Below are 15,486 nucleotides of genomic sequence, written 5' to 3'. Positions count from 1 at the left end.
GGAGTGGTAATGCCATCTGGTGCAGCCACTCTGGAAAACAGTATGGAGGTTCCTCAAAAAAAAAAAAAAAAAAAAAAAAAAACCCACCCACTAATAATACCATTGGGTATTTACCTAAAGAATATGAAAATACTGGGGCACCTGGGTGGCTCATTCAGTTAAGGATCTACCTTTGGCTCAAGTCATGCTCCCAGAATCCCAGGATCGAGCCAGCTCTGTTGGGCTCCCTGCCTGGCTGGGGGTCTGTTCTCTCTCCCTCTGTTCCTCCCCCTGATAACTCCCTCTTTCTTACTCTGAAATGGGCAAATAAAATCTTAAAAAATACAAAAATGCTAATTCAAAGGGATACACGCATCCCTATGTTTATTGCGGCATTACTTAATAGCCAAACTATGGAAGCAGCCCAAGTGCCCACTGATAGACGAATGAATAAAAAGAAGTGTGTTTGTGTGTGTGTGTGTACACATATATGTACATTGGAAAATTATTCTGCCATAAAAGAATGAAATTCGCCATTTGAAACAACATGGATGAATAGAGCTAGACCGTGTAATGCTAAGCCAAATAAGCCAGGGAAAGACAAATACCATAACGATTTCACTCAGGTGGAACTTAAGAAACCAAAAGAACAAAGAAAAAGACAAACCAAAAAACACTCTTAACTCTTAAAACAGCCCCCTCCCCAAACCCCTAGACTCTTAAATACAGAGAACAAAGTTACCAGAAAGGAGGTTTGGCAGGGGTGGGGGGGTGAGGGGGGTGTTGGTGTTGGGTAAAATAGGTGATGGGGATTAAGATTACATTTATCTTGGGGCGCCTGGGTGGCTCAGTGGGTTAAGCCGATGCCTTCGGTTCAGGTCATGATCTCAGGGTCCTGGGATCGAGTCCCGCATCTGGCTCTCTGCTCAGCAGGGAGCCTTCTTCCTCCTCTCTCTGCCTGCCTCTCTGCCTACTTGTGATCTCTCTCTGTCAAATAAATAAATAAAATCTTTTTTTTTTTAAAGGTTTTATTTATTTATTTGACAGAGAGACATCACAAGTAGGCAGAGAGGCAGGCAGAGAGAGAGAGAAGAGGAAGCAGGCTCCCTGCTGAGCAGAGAGCCCGATGCGGGACTTGATCCCAGGACCCTGAGATCATGACCTGAGCCGAAGGCAGTGGCTTAACCCACTGAGCCACCCAGGCGCCCAATAAATAAAATCTTTTTAAAAAAAAGATTACATTTATCTTGAGCACATAGCAGTATATGGATTCGCTGAATCACTATACTGTACACCAGAAACGAATATAACATTGTTGATTATGTTAATCACACCAGCATTAAAATATGTAGAAATAAAATAAAGGCCGGGTCTGAAGTAGAGTCCAGTATTTTCTGACTTCCGCAGTTAATGTGGCTATCATTTGGGCTCTCCGTTACCCTCTGAGTGACACCACCACCACCACCACCACCACCACCACCCCCCCACCCCCGCAACCAAGAGCCACCTGCCCCTCGACGAGAGCACAGCGCCAGGGGCAGCCAGCGCGGGGGCGGGTCTGGGGCAGGGCCTAGCTACAGCTTCCGGCGGAAGATCCTGGGAGCAAGATGGCTGCCACCCAGCGCGAGCTTTTGGTTTTTGAGGCGGTGTGGGGACTCTACTGAGGCGAACCGAGCGGGTCTCTCGTGGCTCTGCTCCCCCAGCCTGTGAGTAGCGCCCCGCGACTTTTGCTGAGCCCAGCGCTGCCCAGAACGCGTTCCCCTCTGACCCTGGTCTCGGGAGAGTTGGTGAGATCTGTTACCGTGACCTCGGACCGCATTCCAAACTCTCCTGCCCATTCATTCCGTAAACTCCGCAGTCCTGGCCCCTTAGAAGAAGGAACTCACAGAGTAGGTGGAGAATTATGGAAAACATCTTTACCGCAGGGGCTGGTGAGTACCACGGTGCGAGCGGTTGATGGACAGTGTTGATGTCGAGCTGAGGGTTTCGGGGAAGGAGCGCTCCATCTGGATACGGGAGGGCAAACTACCCCAAGGCACAGAGGTCAGAGCTGGGTTTGAAAGATCTGGAGTAAGGCTGTTGCCTGAACGGAGAGCAGCAAGACCCTGGAGGGGTGAAGTAGTCTTAGCATTTGGGGGCAAATGATTGGCGTTGAGGGAGCAAGGGAGAAAGAAGGACAGATAGGTGGGCGGGGCTCAAGTCAGGAGGGTCTTCTGTGCCGTGCTAAGGAATTTGGATTCTGTCCGGTGGGCATTAATGAGCTTGTGGAGAATATTAAACAGGATTTGCACTTTCTTGGATTCACTCTAGTGACTGTATAGAAAAGAGAGTCAAACTGGAAGCGATGAAGGTATCAGAGTAACTAGAGGCGAGATGTAGATCTGAAAGGGGATGGGGAGGAATGTTCCTCACACATCATATTGTATACCCACAAGACTAGGGCCTCTCCATCCCCTCCCCGCTGCTTTCTTGCTAACAGAGTGTTGCCGCAGCTTGTACCAGGAGTGTGGAGGGCATTGGTTCAGAAGGCACTTGGTCTTTGCAGGTGGGCTGGCAGAGGAGGTGGAGGACAGAGTTCTTCATGCTGCTTCTGTTCCTTTTGGAGACATCGCAGATACTTAGTTTCTTCCGGTGAAACAGGTGAGACCTTTCAATGTCTCATTTTCAGATTCCTAACATCAGAAAAAGAATTTCAGAAAAAAATTTAAGTCCTGTATAGTTGTGTGTAACACTGTGTATAGTTGGTATGTAACAAAATTCAGGAGGATGTCTTTCTAGGTCAACATGACTATGATCTTGGTGATGGAAGAGGAACATTCTGAGGACAACAGGGCCAGGGTGGTGGTGTGGCTCTGGGCTGAAATTCACAGAGATTGACAGTTTGTTGGATTTGAGGAAAGGCTTTCTCCACATTGGAACCATTTGGGGCCTTTGACTTCTGATCATTTAATATACACACTGTATGGTAGTATTCAGTAGGAAGATAGTTTTAGAAAAATCTTGAAAGGTCTGAGTGTTGTTTCATGCCACCTGCTAGGTAGCTATACCCCACTGCACCTGCTGATCAGAACTCCTTTGTTGTCAGCTGTGCTTTTAAATAGCAAAGCGCAGCAGGGACACTCAGCTGCAACAGTAAGGGCTCTGGCCTCTGCTCACCCTGGGGGGAATTTCCCTTAAAATGGTATCAAAGTTACTGTGCACATTTCTATGTGATCCTTGGTTGTTATTCTCTAAGATAGGAGTTTTAAACCCAGCTGTGCCACTAACTCTGGGTGTGATACTTAAACTGTCTGAAGCTTTGTTTCTTTGTTTCTTCTTCTTCTTTTTTTTTTTTTTTTAAAGATTTTATTTATTTATTTGACAGACAGAAGTCACAAGTAGGCAGAGAGGCAGGCAGAGAGAGAGGAGGAAGCAGGCTCCCTGCTGAGCAGAGAACCCAATGTGGGGCTTGATCCCAGGACCCTGAGATCATGACCTGAGCCGAAGGTAGAGGCTTTAACCTACTGAGCCACCCAGGCACCCCTGAAGCTTCGTTTCTTAAATAAAACAGTAAGAGTCGTTTTTTGAGTGCTGTACCATCCCTGAATTCTATAAATTAGTAACTCCTGTTGCTCTTGCTGTCTGCCAGCCAACATAACCTTTTCCTGAGGACAAGCACTAGGCTTCTTCACAAGTAGTCACCTAACTCAGTAGTGAGGTCGAACTCTGTAGTCATTTGGTGCTCAGTTGGAGTGAATAATTTTTTTAAAAGATTTTATTTATTTATTTGACAGAGAAATAGAGAGAGCCAGAGAGGATAAGCAGAGAGAATGGCAGAGAGAAGAGGAGAAGCAGGCTCCCCGTGAGCAGGGAGCTCGACGGGAGGCTCCATCACAGGATCCTGGGATCATGACCCAAGTTGAAGGTAGATGCTTAACCAACAGAGCCACAGATGGAGTGAATAACTGATAACCAACTTGATCTACGTTCTGTAAGTCTTACAAACAGAAGTTGTTAAAATGCCTGGAAAGTACCTTAAGTGGTAGAATTGGATGGTACGAAGTTTAAAAATTCACTTCCCTGTTTACCATGTTTACTTAAAATTATTTTAAAATTTCTGGAAGCATCTAAAAATTAGATTTCTTTATCTTTTTTTTTTTTTTTTTAAAGATTTTATTTCTTTGTCAGAGAGATAGGCATAGCGAGTGAGGAAATACAAGCAGGGGGAGTGAGAGAGGGAGAAGCAGGCTTCCCTCGGAGCAAACAGCCCGATGTGGGGTTTTATCCCAGGACGCTGGGACCATGACCTGAGCTGAAGGCTGACGCTTAACGACTGAGCCACCCAGGCACCCCAGATTTCTTTATCTTTTTAAATTTTATTATTTATGGGGCGCCTGGGTGGCTCAGTTGGTTAAGCGTCTGCCTTGGGCTCAGGTCATGATCTCAGTGTCCTGGGATTGAGCCCCTGCACAGGACTCCCTGCTCAGTGGGAGCCTGCTTCTCCCTCTCCCTCTGCCCCAGCCCCCTGCTCTCTTACTCTCTCTGTGTCAAATAAGTAAAATCTTTAAAAAAAAAAAAAATAAAGACTTTATTTATTTGTCCGAGAGAGAGAGAGAGAGCACAAGCAGGGGGAGCGGCAGGCAGGGTGGCTGCACACAACAGAAATTTACTGTCCTAGCTCTTCTACCTCTGCAGGCTAGAAGTCCTCCATCAAGGTGCTGGCAGGTCTGTGCTCCCTCTGAAGGCTCTAGAGAAGAATCCTGCCCTCCCTAGCTTCTGGCAGCTCCTGGCAGTCTTTGGTGTTCTTTGGCTTATAATCACATTAGCCCTATCTTTGCCCAGTCTGCACGGGGCCTCGTTCCCTGCATGCATCTGTGTCTCCTCTACTTAGAAAGGTACCAGTCATGGCACTTAGGGCCCATCTTAATCCAGTATGAACTCACCTAGACTAATTATGTCCGCAAAGACCCTATTTCTAACTAGGGCCACGTTCCGAGATTTGGGTGGACATGAAATTTCGGGGGACATTCAACCCCTAGATCCCTGGTTTGGTGGGGACTGTTGCTGAGGGACTGGACATTCTGGATGAAGGATGGTCCACCAGGCCGGGCTCATAGTTCCCCTCATGTAGGCAGAATATGGAAGGCAGACCCTGCAGAGCTCCAAAGCCTTCTGGGGCCTGGTGTTGCCGCTCCTGGCTCCTGTGTGTGTTCTGCTCCCCTAACCTGAACACACGTTCTTACATCACCAGCTCTAACGAGCAGTTAGTGCGCGCTGTTTGTTAAATGCATCTAACCTCGGTGGTGGGTGGGTAGGAAAGGAAAATGTGTCTTTTTTCCTGTGCTTGTGCTACTGAGGTTTTATTTCAGTGCAAGTCACAGGAAGAGTGGGACTGTGAGCACGAACCCATGGTCTTTTAATGGGCGCTCACAGCAGCCGACAGCCTCGTCTGGCTGAGAATCTCTGCTTTCTGCTGAAGCCCTTCTGGGATACTCGCTGAGGATACAGGAGACCCTCAGGCGCCTGCTGTGTTTCCAGTTTCTACAGTTTCAAAATTATCTGCGAAGCAGAAGTTGTCATTATGCGAAGGGTGTCACTGGGAACTGGCTGCTCACAAAATGAATTATCATTTACAAATCCTTCCCATTGAACATTCACATAAATGCCAACCGTCAGTGTTGGCCAGTCTCTCCCTGACATGTTTGCATCTGCGCTGGGGGTCAGCAAACTTCGGACAACAGCCCACATCCGGCCTGCAGCCTGTTTTTGTATGGCCTGTGAGCTAAGTCGTTTTTTATATGTTTATTGGGTTGTGGAGGGGAATAAGAATATGCAGCAGAGACTATGACCCACAAAAAATATTTACCGTCTAGCTCTTGACGGAAAGTTTGTTGGCCTCCAGTCTAGGGTGATGTACCGCAAATAGTGGGTAAATGGCTTGCAGGGTAAACTGTGAAGCCGGTGCCAGAGGTGGGGTTCCTCAAAGCGTGTGAAAATGATCATGGAAAACGGCTGTGGTTGGCTCTGGTCAACAGAGCGGAGACTCTTTTGAGCCCTTGAAAAGTGGCTGTCTCATAAAGTTAAACCAAAAAAAACCTGCAAGGATTGTGATAGGCTGAGTGCTTCAGGAGAAAATGATTTAAATTCCTACTGCTGCTGTAAAAAATTACCACCAATTTAGTGGCTTTAAAAACACCATGAATGTGGGTGCCTGGGTGGCTCAGTGGGTTGGGCCTCTGCCTTCGGCTCAGGTCATGATCCTGGGGTCCTGGAATCAAGCCCCGCATCGTGCTCTCTGCTCGGCGGGGGGCCTGCTTCCTCCTCTCTCTGTCTCTCTGCCTACTTGTTATCTCTCTCTGTCAAATAAATAAATAAAATCTTTAAAAAAAAAACAACACACCATGAATGGGGGCACCTGGGTGGCTCAGTTGTTAAGCGTCTGCCTTCAGCTCAGGTCATGACCCCAGGGTCCTGGGATCGAGCCTCACATCGTGCTCCCTGCTCAGCGCGGAGCCTGCTTCTCCCTCTCCCTCGCCCTGCTTGTGTTCATCTTTCTGTCAGATAATTAAATAAAATCTTAAAAAGAAAAAGCAAAACAGCACAAATGCATTATCTTATAGTTCTAGAGGTCAGAAGTCCAGAGTGGGTCTGAGTGAGCAGAGCTCCATTCCTTTTGGAGGGTCTAGGGAGAGTCTCTTTTTTTTTTTTCATTTTCCAGCTTATAGAGATTGACCTCATTCCTTCGCTTTTGGTTCCTTCTGTCTTCCAGCCAGCAGTGGCCAGGTGAGTCTTTCTCACGCTGTACCACTCTGCAACTAATTCCTCCTTCCTCTGCACATTTCGAGCCCCCCTGGGATTACCCTGGGTGATCTGAGTAATCCAGTATGATATCCTTATTTTAAGGTCAGCAGACTAGCGACCTTAATTCCGTCTGCAACCTTACTTCCTTCTCGCCATGTAATTCTGCATATTCATAGGTTCTGGGGAATGGGCTGTGGACATCTTGAGGGCACCATTGTTTTGCCTACAACAACTCTTAAATGTTTGCACTCTCCCCTTTCTTATCTTTATGATCAATCTTTTATTTTCCTTATGATCAGTCTTCATGACTGAATATGAAATAAGGATATGTCATGCTGTTTTCAATTTTTTTCTTAATTGCTAGAAGTGAAATTAGTACTTGATTCATCTGTGTTTCTAAGAGTAAGAGGATAGCTCTAATTATGACTCATTAAATTAAGAATTGGTTTTTTTTTTTTAGTTTTCATGAAAAAAACCAAAACAAACCTTTTTATTTTTAAAGATTTTATTTATTTATTTGATAGAGAGCAGAGTGGCAGGTAGAAGGAGAAGAGAAGTAGGCTCTCTGCTGAGCAGGGAGCCCAACGTGGGGCTGGATCTCAGGACCCTGGGATCATGACCTGAGCTGAAGGCAGACGTTTAATCAACTGAGTCACCCAAAACCTTTTTAAAAAATCTATCTACTTATCGTTTCCCAGTATCAGTTATTCTTGGATAATAAAATATTCCTATACATTGTTCCATGTTCTCTGTTACTCTTTCATCGGACATGTCCCCCACCAGCCAGCAATACTGTTTTGTCTCCCATTTAGTGCTGATCTTGATTTTTTTCATAAAGATTTTATTAGAGAACTTGTTGGGGGCCAGGGAGAAAGAGAAGCAGACTTCCTGCTGAGCTGGGAGCCCCATGCGGGGCTTGATCCCAGCACCTGAGCCAAAGGTGCTCCTGATCTTGAGCCACCCAGGCACCTCTGATCTTGATTTTTTAAAGTGGACTCTACATGGTAACTGCATTTACCCTTATAATTTCCAAGTTCTGAGCTCAGATCCGAAGATGCCAGCACAGAACTTTCTGTTGGTGTTGAAAAAAAAAGAAGTATGTGGTGGCTCAGGGATAGTTTAGCTTTGTGCTTAGTTTGCCATTGGGGGAGTGTGGGCTCCCAGCACAGAATTAATCATGAGCAAGTCTCAGGCTTCTTAGGAGTAAATGGAATCTTTTTTTTTTTTTTTTTTTTTTTCAGATTTTATTTATTTATTTGACAGAGAGAGACACAGAGAGAAGGGGAACATAAACTGAGGGAGTGGAAGAGGGAGAAGCAGGCTTCCTGCCGAGCAGGGATCCGATGTGGGCCTCGATCCTAGGACCCTGGGATCATGACCTGTGCTGAAGGCAGACGCTTAATGACTGAGCCTCCCAGGTGTCCTTTTTTTAAAAAAAAAAAAAAACAAAAAAACAAAGTTTAAGGGGCACCTGGATGGCTCAATAGTTCAGCATCTTCCTTCAGCTCAGGTCATGATCCCAGGGTCTTGGGATCAAGCCCCGAGTCGGGCTCCCTGCTTGACAGGAAGCCTGCTTGTCCCTCTCCCACTCCCCCTGCTTGTGTTCCCTTTCTCACCGTCTCTGTCAAATAAATAAATAAAACCTTAAAAAAAAAATAAAACAAGGTTTAAGAAGCTGAGTTGTATTGCAGTCTTTTCAGAATGAATTGAATTCTGTGGGCGGATAATTCGTGTCCATTTAGCCAACCTGGTGAAGATTAAGGAAGGCTCATCATGACCAGGAGAGTGGGGACAACTGCAGATTCCTTGTCATGTCCTAAGCTTTGCCTCTGCTGCCTTTTTTTTTTAAAGATTTTTATTTATTTATTAGAGACACAGCTAGAGACATTTGCTGCCGCGGTGGCATGTGTCCACGGGTAGAGGGGTATGGCAGGGAAGGGCATGCGGCAGCTGCCTGGAAACAGAGGCTGAGATTCTCCGCAAAGCTAGAGCCATTGTCCCCATGCAAGTCTTGCTCCGGGACGTAGACACAGACTGTGCCCTTCCAGCCTTGACAGCGGCTAGGACTTCCCTTTTGGCTCGTTTCAGTCCTGCTTTGGTTCTCTCATCTGCCTCTGCGTGAGAGCCCCACGGGGCGTCCACTTTGCTGACAGAATAGCGAAGGACTGGGCACAGCTAGCGAGCTGTGGGCCAGCAGCTGGAATTTCTGAGCATTTATTTGATTCTTTCCTTTCAGTGTGGGCAGTGATGACTGCCTGAAGAAGTTTTCTGGGAAGACTCTCGAAGAGAATATAGAGGAAGAAGGGTCGGAGCCTGTCAGAGGAAGCCCAGGAGGTGAGATGGAAGGCATGCGCCTCCCCAGAAGGGCTGGCACTTTCTGAGGTGGGCGGCGCTGGGTGAGCTGAGAGGAGGCTTTCTCCTCCACGCGGGGCTCTGGGTGAGAAGTCGCTGTGCGTGCTTGGGTACTGGCTTGTGACTGCCTGATGGGGGTCTGAGCTGAGAAAGGACCGTGAGGACACCCCCTCACCAGCGCCCACCATCCTCCTGACCTTTCCTGCAGCCTCACTGAAGCCTTTGGCACCAGCTCGCTGTCTTCCTCTTCCTAGCCTGATTCCAGAGAGGCCCCAGCCCCTCAGAATGTACCAGGTGCCAGGCGCTTCCTGCCTCAACACTTTCTCCTGCGTCTCCATACCCCATCGCGACCCTTGCTTCTGGGAGTAAATAAGTGAGCTCCCCCTCATCTGCCCACCCTTGGAGCAGCGGTGTTGGTGGGAGCTCCTCGCTTAGCCCCCGGCTCCTCTCTGCACGCTGCCCCTGCAGTTTCGGCCACTGTGGCCTGTGCCTGGGCTTATCACAGCCACTCAGCCAGCCACTCAGCCTGCTGCTGATTTCCTGATGGCCAGGGCTAGCCTTGACCTCTCTGCTGAGTTTCATGTGTTTCTGCCTGCATGTCTCCCAGTCACCATAAATCAACAGAGCCTGTCCCAAGTGGATTTCCTCTCTCCCAGTCACCATAGATCAGCATAGTACATGCTAACTGGATTTCCTCTCTCCTTCCGGCCTGACCATCGTGAGTCCCCGATCTGAGTGAATTCTGGTGTCTCCCGCAGCCGCCCAAACCAGGGGCTTCTGGGCTCTCTCCGGCCCCGCACCACCGTCCACACCTGCTGTGTTGCCATATACCCTGCTAATGTTCCCTCTGCGTCGGCTCGCATCTTCTCTCCTGTTCGTTCCCGCCGCGGGGGCTTGGCTCAGCCTCTCTCATCGCTCCTAAGAATAGTGACAACCACTCCCTAGCTTGGTGTCCCCGCCATGGGTCTCTTTGCTCCTGTCCTGAGCAGCCAGAGGGAGCTTTCTGAGGCTCAGAGCAGGCCATATGGCTCTCCCCAAGCCGCCTGAGGACTCCTCTTCTGCAGCGATGAGTCCAGGCTCCTTCAGGGGCCCAGAAGGACCCTCCGTGTTTGGACCCCACTCATGTCTCCACGTTGTGTCCCCATTTGGCATTCTAGGACAGAGTTTGTAGGTCCTTAGAAATCTCTGTGTGTTTTCACATAGCAGTTCCTTGGCCTGGACGTTCTCTTTCCAACCGACTTTATCTTACTCACTCCTACTCACCTTTCATCGCTGAGCTCAGTCGCTACCTTTGCCAGGAAACTTTTCTGACTCCTCCAGTGGAGTGAGATAAGGTCCCTTCTGGGCTTCCAGGGGCTCTGGGACCCTCCGGCACCCCCAGTCCTGGCACTTAGGGCATTATTTTGACCGTATTTTTATAAGAGATGTTGAAATGTTGCTTGCTCTGTACCAGGCACTGTTCTAAGTGCTTTACCAATATTGAATCCTGATGATAACCCTTGGAGGTAAGTACTACTACTGTCTCCAACTCAAGGTGACAAAACTGAGCCCAGGGAGAGCCAATAACTTGCCCAACACATCGCATCTCTGAAGTGGTGGTGGACCCACGATGGGAACGAAGGCTGTGTGGGGCCTGGGCTCTGCGCCTCCCGCGCCCCCGAGGTCAGCGCTCCCCTGCTGGGCCAGGACACCTCAGAGGCCTGATTTCACAGTTCCAGTACTTGGCCTGCAAGCTCAACACATTTATATTGACCTCTTCATCACATCACAGATAACTCAGAGACCGAGGTTTCCTCTAGCAAACGACAGTAGGGCTTATCCTGGCTGCTGTATTTCTCAATGAGTCATCCGGGGGCACTCAGAGCTCAAGGCAAGGCCTGACCTCCTCGCTGTCTCCTGGGTGCTCGGGGCCCCACCCCAGCGCAGCCCTTTCTGCTTCCGCTGCAGCCAGGCTAGGACCTGTAGGGCCCAGCATGGAGGGAAGTCATGGGTCCCTGTGACTCGAGTAAGGGGGGTGGGCTGGAACTGGGGTTGTTTTTCATTTTGTTTTGTTTTTTAAAAGGTTTTATTTATTTATTTGACACAGAGAGAGAGACTAGACGCAGGGGGAGCAGTAGAGAGAGCGGCAGAGGGAGAGGGAGAAGCAGGCTCCCCAATGATCAGGGAGCCCCACCTAGGGCTCAATCCCAGGACCCTGGGACCATGACCTGAGCCAGAGGCAGATACTTAACCTGCTGAGTCACTCAGGTGCTCCTGAACTGGGATTTGCGGGTGTGAAGAGTGGTGCACTGCAGGCCAGGGAGGTGGGGTTCTGTGACCCTGGACCAAGCTGAATGGTCCTTTACGTGATCACAGCGTGACCATCAAAATGTGTGTGGGGGGTCCCTATCACTGGGGGTCCAGCTAGCAGCTGCCTTCCACCTCCCCTTCTGTGGCCCCAAACCTTCCCTGAGAGCACCTGGCTGCAGCCCACTCCCCGCATCTGGGTTCTTGGTGTGGATGCAGAAGACTCAGTCTCTGGCTTGGGGAGGCAGGGTGCTCTCCGGCCTGACTATTTCTTCTGCGTCTAGGGGGAGCCCATGGCAAAAAAGGCCCGCTCAAACCCTCAGGAGTACATGGACACCAAGACTGGGAACAAGCCAGCCGGCCGCATCCAGATGCTGCTGCGTTCGGACGTTGTCCCCGTGACGGCAGGTGAGCGGGACTCGGGGCAGGATGCTGGAGGCCAAGCAGGCTGGGGAGGAAGCTGCCTGGAATCAGAGACTTTAGCACTTTTTATCTGAGCCCTTCCGAGGCATCCGGGACCCCAGCATCTCATCACATGAGCCTGAGCACACAGTTTTGGGAACATTAGAAAGAATAGGCAGTTTAAACTCATAAATTGTATTTTTTTTTTTTTTTTTAGTTTTGTTTTGATATATTTGCAGGCTTACAGATAAGTGGAATAAGAATTCTGTAAGAATAGTACAGGGAACTCATATAGCCTTTATCCACTCATTAATTTATTTTTGCCTCCTACTCTTTTCCATTTAATTCATACACACAGATAGATAAACTTGCCCCCTCCCTACTCTGCCAGTTGAGAGGAAGTTGAAGATACCATGCCTCTTGATCCCTAAATAGTTGAGTATATATTTCCTAAGAACAAGAATGTTCCCTTACGTGATCACAGCGTGACCATCAAAATCAGGAAATCGAGCATCTGTGCACTGTTTCTCGTCTTCAGGCCGCGCTCAGATCTCGTCCCCTTCCCCAGTATCGCCCTTTCTAGTAACCGTAGCGGTTGGCCTTCCCTGGCAAGGACTCACGCTGCATGGCAGGGTCCAGACTCTAGTCTCCCTCTGTTTGGAGCAGGGTCTCAGTGTCTTTCTTGATCTCGATGACTTTGAAGAGAACAGGCCTTTTTTTTTAAGACCGTTTCTCAGTGTTTGCCTGGTACTCCCCAGTGAGGTCCTCTCCCTGGAACGCCTCACTAGGGCATCGCGTAAGGACGTGCATGAAGAGGTCACTGCTAGTATTTGTGACGATAACTTCGGCCGCTTGCTTAAGGAGCCGCTGCCAACTTTCCCCACTTTGAAGCGTCCATGTGTGGGCTTTAAATTGAAAGCTGACATTTTTTTCTCCTCACTGCTCCCCCCTCCCCCACCCCTCCACATCTCTTTGAGGTAGCTGCTATTCACCGGTGTTGTATGTTTCCTATTTTCTTACATATTCTTTCTTTTTTTTTAAAGAAGTTTTCTTTATTATTTTTAAAGTTTTTTATTTTTTAAAATTTTTTATTATTTTTATTTTTTTAATTTGACAGAGATCACAAGTAGGCAGAGAGGCAGGCAGAGGGAGAGTGGAAGAAGCAGGCTCCTGCTGAGCAGAGAGCCCGATGTGGGGCTTGATCCCAGGACCCTGAGATCATGACCTGGGCTGAAGGCAGAGGACGTTTATCGACGTCATCATTGCACACAGTTTAAAGAAAATCGTTGTGAAGTTTGTCATAACGCGATGTTCTTCTGCTCCCTCCCCAGTATCGTAATTTTTCTGCCTCCCAAAGGCAACATTCATTTCTGTCAGATGTTTATTTTGGCTTCTATTGCTCTATTTCTGAAAAACACACTCGCGTTGCCGCTACTTGATTTTTTTTTTTCCTTCAGTTTTTGGCTATAATTTAGGTCAGACTTTGTAGGAAACAGACTCCTGGAGGATTGCACGTGGAAAGCTTATCAGGGAGGGACCTCAGGGACCACTCTCGCAGGGGCGCGAGGGGAGCAGATTGGGCAGAGAGGGTAGTGGAGCCACCGTGCAGTCACACTGAAGCCTTGGCTGGTCCCAGCGGGACACTGGCGCTTTGATAGCCCTTCTGACTTGTTCTAAATTGAGGCCTGGGGGCCAGACCTCTGAAACCCCCCTCCCCGGGTCATGAATTCTGGCCGATTCCCAGGAGGGGTGAGCAGTTCCCTTCCTCGGAGGACATTTCCTGGGATGCAGCTTCTCCCGGGCCTGGTAGCGTCTCAGGCTCCCAGGAGGTGAGAGAGTGAGGGGGCGGTCTTGAAGGAGATCTGAGTGGCTCCCTGCGCATCACTGCAGTCCACTTCGGCCGCCACTCAGATCCTCCTTGGCTGCTGCGCCTGTCTCCCGTCTCCTCCTCCCGCCCGACCTCTGAGGTGTTGCAGAGACGCAGAGCTCAACCCTTTGTGGTTTCTTAACCTCTTAGCCCAGTGTCTGCTTCTTGGACCTGATTGTTTACTTGGTGGAAATGAAAGTCCCAGCTCTTAGATATTTCCAACACATAGTTTTTAGAAAATAGTGTTATGTCATGATTATAATATGATAAAATTATAATATGATTAGAGTATGATAAAAAATGAAAGTGAGTTCTAATGAAATAGTGTGTTAAATGCTTGGACACAACTAAACGTGAAATATTTATTTATTTATTTATTTATTTATTTTTAAGGTTTTATTTATTCATTTGACAGAGACAGCAAGAAAGGGAACACAGGCAGGGGGAGCAGGAGAGGAAGAGAGAGGCTTCCCGCTGAGCAGGGAGCCTGATGTGGGGCTCCATCCCAGGACGCTGGGATCGTGACCTGAAGGCAGACGTTTAATGACTGAGCCACCCAGGCGCCCCATGTGAAATATTTAAACGTGCACTTCTGCCGAGAGCCACGGTAAGCAGGGCGGACAGATACAGGGGTGTTCTGTTGGCAGGATCACAGTACTGTGATTTTCTGAAACCGAAAATCTCTTGGTAAAATTCTGAACAAAATAAAAAAATTAGGGGCGCCTGAGTGCCTAGTGGGTTAAGCCTCTGCTTTTGGCTCAGGTCATGATCTCGGGGTCCTGAGACCAAACCCTGCATTGGGCTCTCTGCTCAGCTCTCTGCTCTGCTTCCCCCTCTCTCTCTGCCTGCTTCTCTGCCTACTTGTGACCTTTCTCTGTCAAATAAATAAATAAAATCTTTAAGAAAAAAAGAAAATAATTAAATGTTTCCTCAGTTTATGTGGTAGGTCTGTTTCTGGAAAAATTCAATGCAAAAAATAAAGTTTTTTCTTTTTTTAAGGTTTATTTATTTATTGGGCACCTAGGTGGCTCAGTCAGTTAAGCATCTGCCTTCAGCTGGGGTCGTGGTCCCAAGGTCCTAGGATCGAGTCCTGCATCGGGCTCGCTGCACCGGGGGGAGTCCACTTCTCCCTCTCCCTCGCTTCTCCCCCCCCTTCTCCCTCTTGTGCTCTCCCAATTGCTCACTCTCTTGAATGGATAAATAAAATCTTGAAAAAAATTTTTTTATTTAATTTATTTTAGACAGAGTGGGTTGGGGGCGTCGTGGGGCACACAGAGAGGGAGAAGGAATCTTAAGCAGACTTCCCACTGGGTGTGGAACCCAATGCAGGGCTTGATCCCAGGACTCTGAGTTCATGACCTGAGCCAAAACCAAGAGTTGGCCACTTAACCAGCTGAGTCCCCCAGGAGCTCCTATAAGTCTTTGGATTTGTATGTAAAATGGAGTTATGTTCTTAAGATAATTCTCTGCTACATGAATGTTTCTCAGGGCATTTGAAAGTCTGAGAGGATTAAGAATAATTCTTCCTTAGGACACCCGGGTAGCTCAGTCAGTTAAGTGTCCAACTCTTGATCTCAGCTCAGGTCTTGATCTCAGGGTCATGAGTTCAAGCCCCATGTTAGGCTCTATGCTGGGCAGGGAGCCTGCTTTAAAAAAACAGAAAAGAAAAAGATTTATTCTTCCTTACGTGGGACATTGCAAGACAATGATTCCTTGCTCCCTTCCCTGTAATGCCAATATCACCCCAGGATTACCAACAACCAAAACATAAACCTTGAAGTTTCCAAGTAGCCTCGAGGGGGCAGTCTTACCCCATTTAG

The 15,486-nt window shown here is 48.2% G+C and overlaps 1 long non-coding RNA gene across 5 annotated transcripts in view; it reads left to right on the top strand.

Moving 5' to 3' along the window:
- Positions 1-1,561: 1,561 nt before the first annotated feature.
- The window catches only part of LOC101680820, a 31,089-nt gene continuing 17,164 nt past the window's right edge, over positions 1,562-15,486 (top strand). For 2 of the 5 annotated variants that reach the window (XR_006601724.1, XR_006601727.1), the window contains exons 1-5: positions 1,562-1,910; positions 2,525-2,619; positions 3,753-3,949; positions 8,996-9,093; positions 11,682-11,805. This is a non-coding gene — a long non-coding RNA (uncharacterized LOC101680820). The other 3 variants (XR_006601723.1, XR_006601726.1, XR_006601725.1) reach the window with 3 other exon arrangements.

This window comes from Mustela putorius, unplaced genomic scaffold (assembly GCF_011764305.1).
Source record: "Mustela putorius furo isolate JIRA1106 unplaced genomic scaffold, ASM1176430v1.1 tig00003853_pilon_pilon_pilon, whole genome shotgun sequence".
Taxonomy (NCBI): Eukaryota; Metazoa; Chordata; class Mammalia; order Carnivora; family Mustelidae; genus Mustela; species Mustela putorius.
Note: the sequence above shows the minus strand (reverse complement) of the source record. Positions and strands in the feature narration are given on the sequence as shown.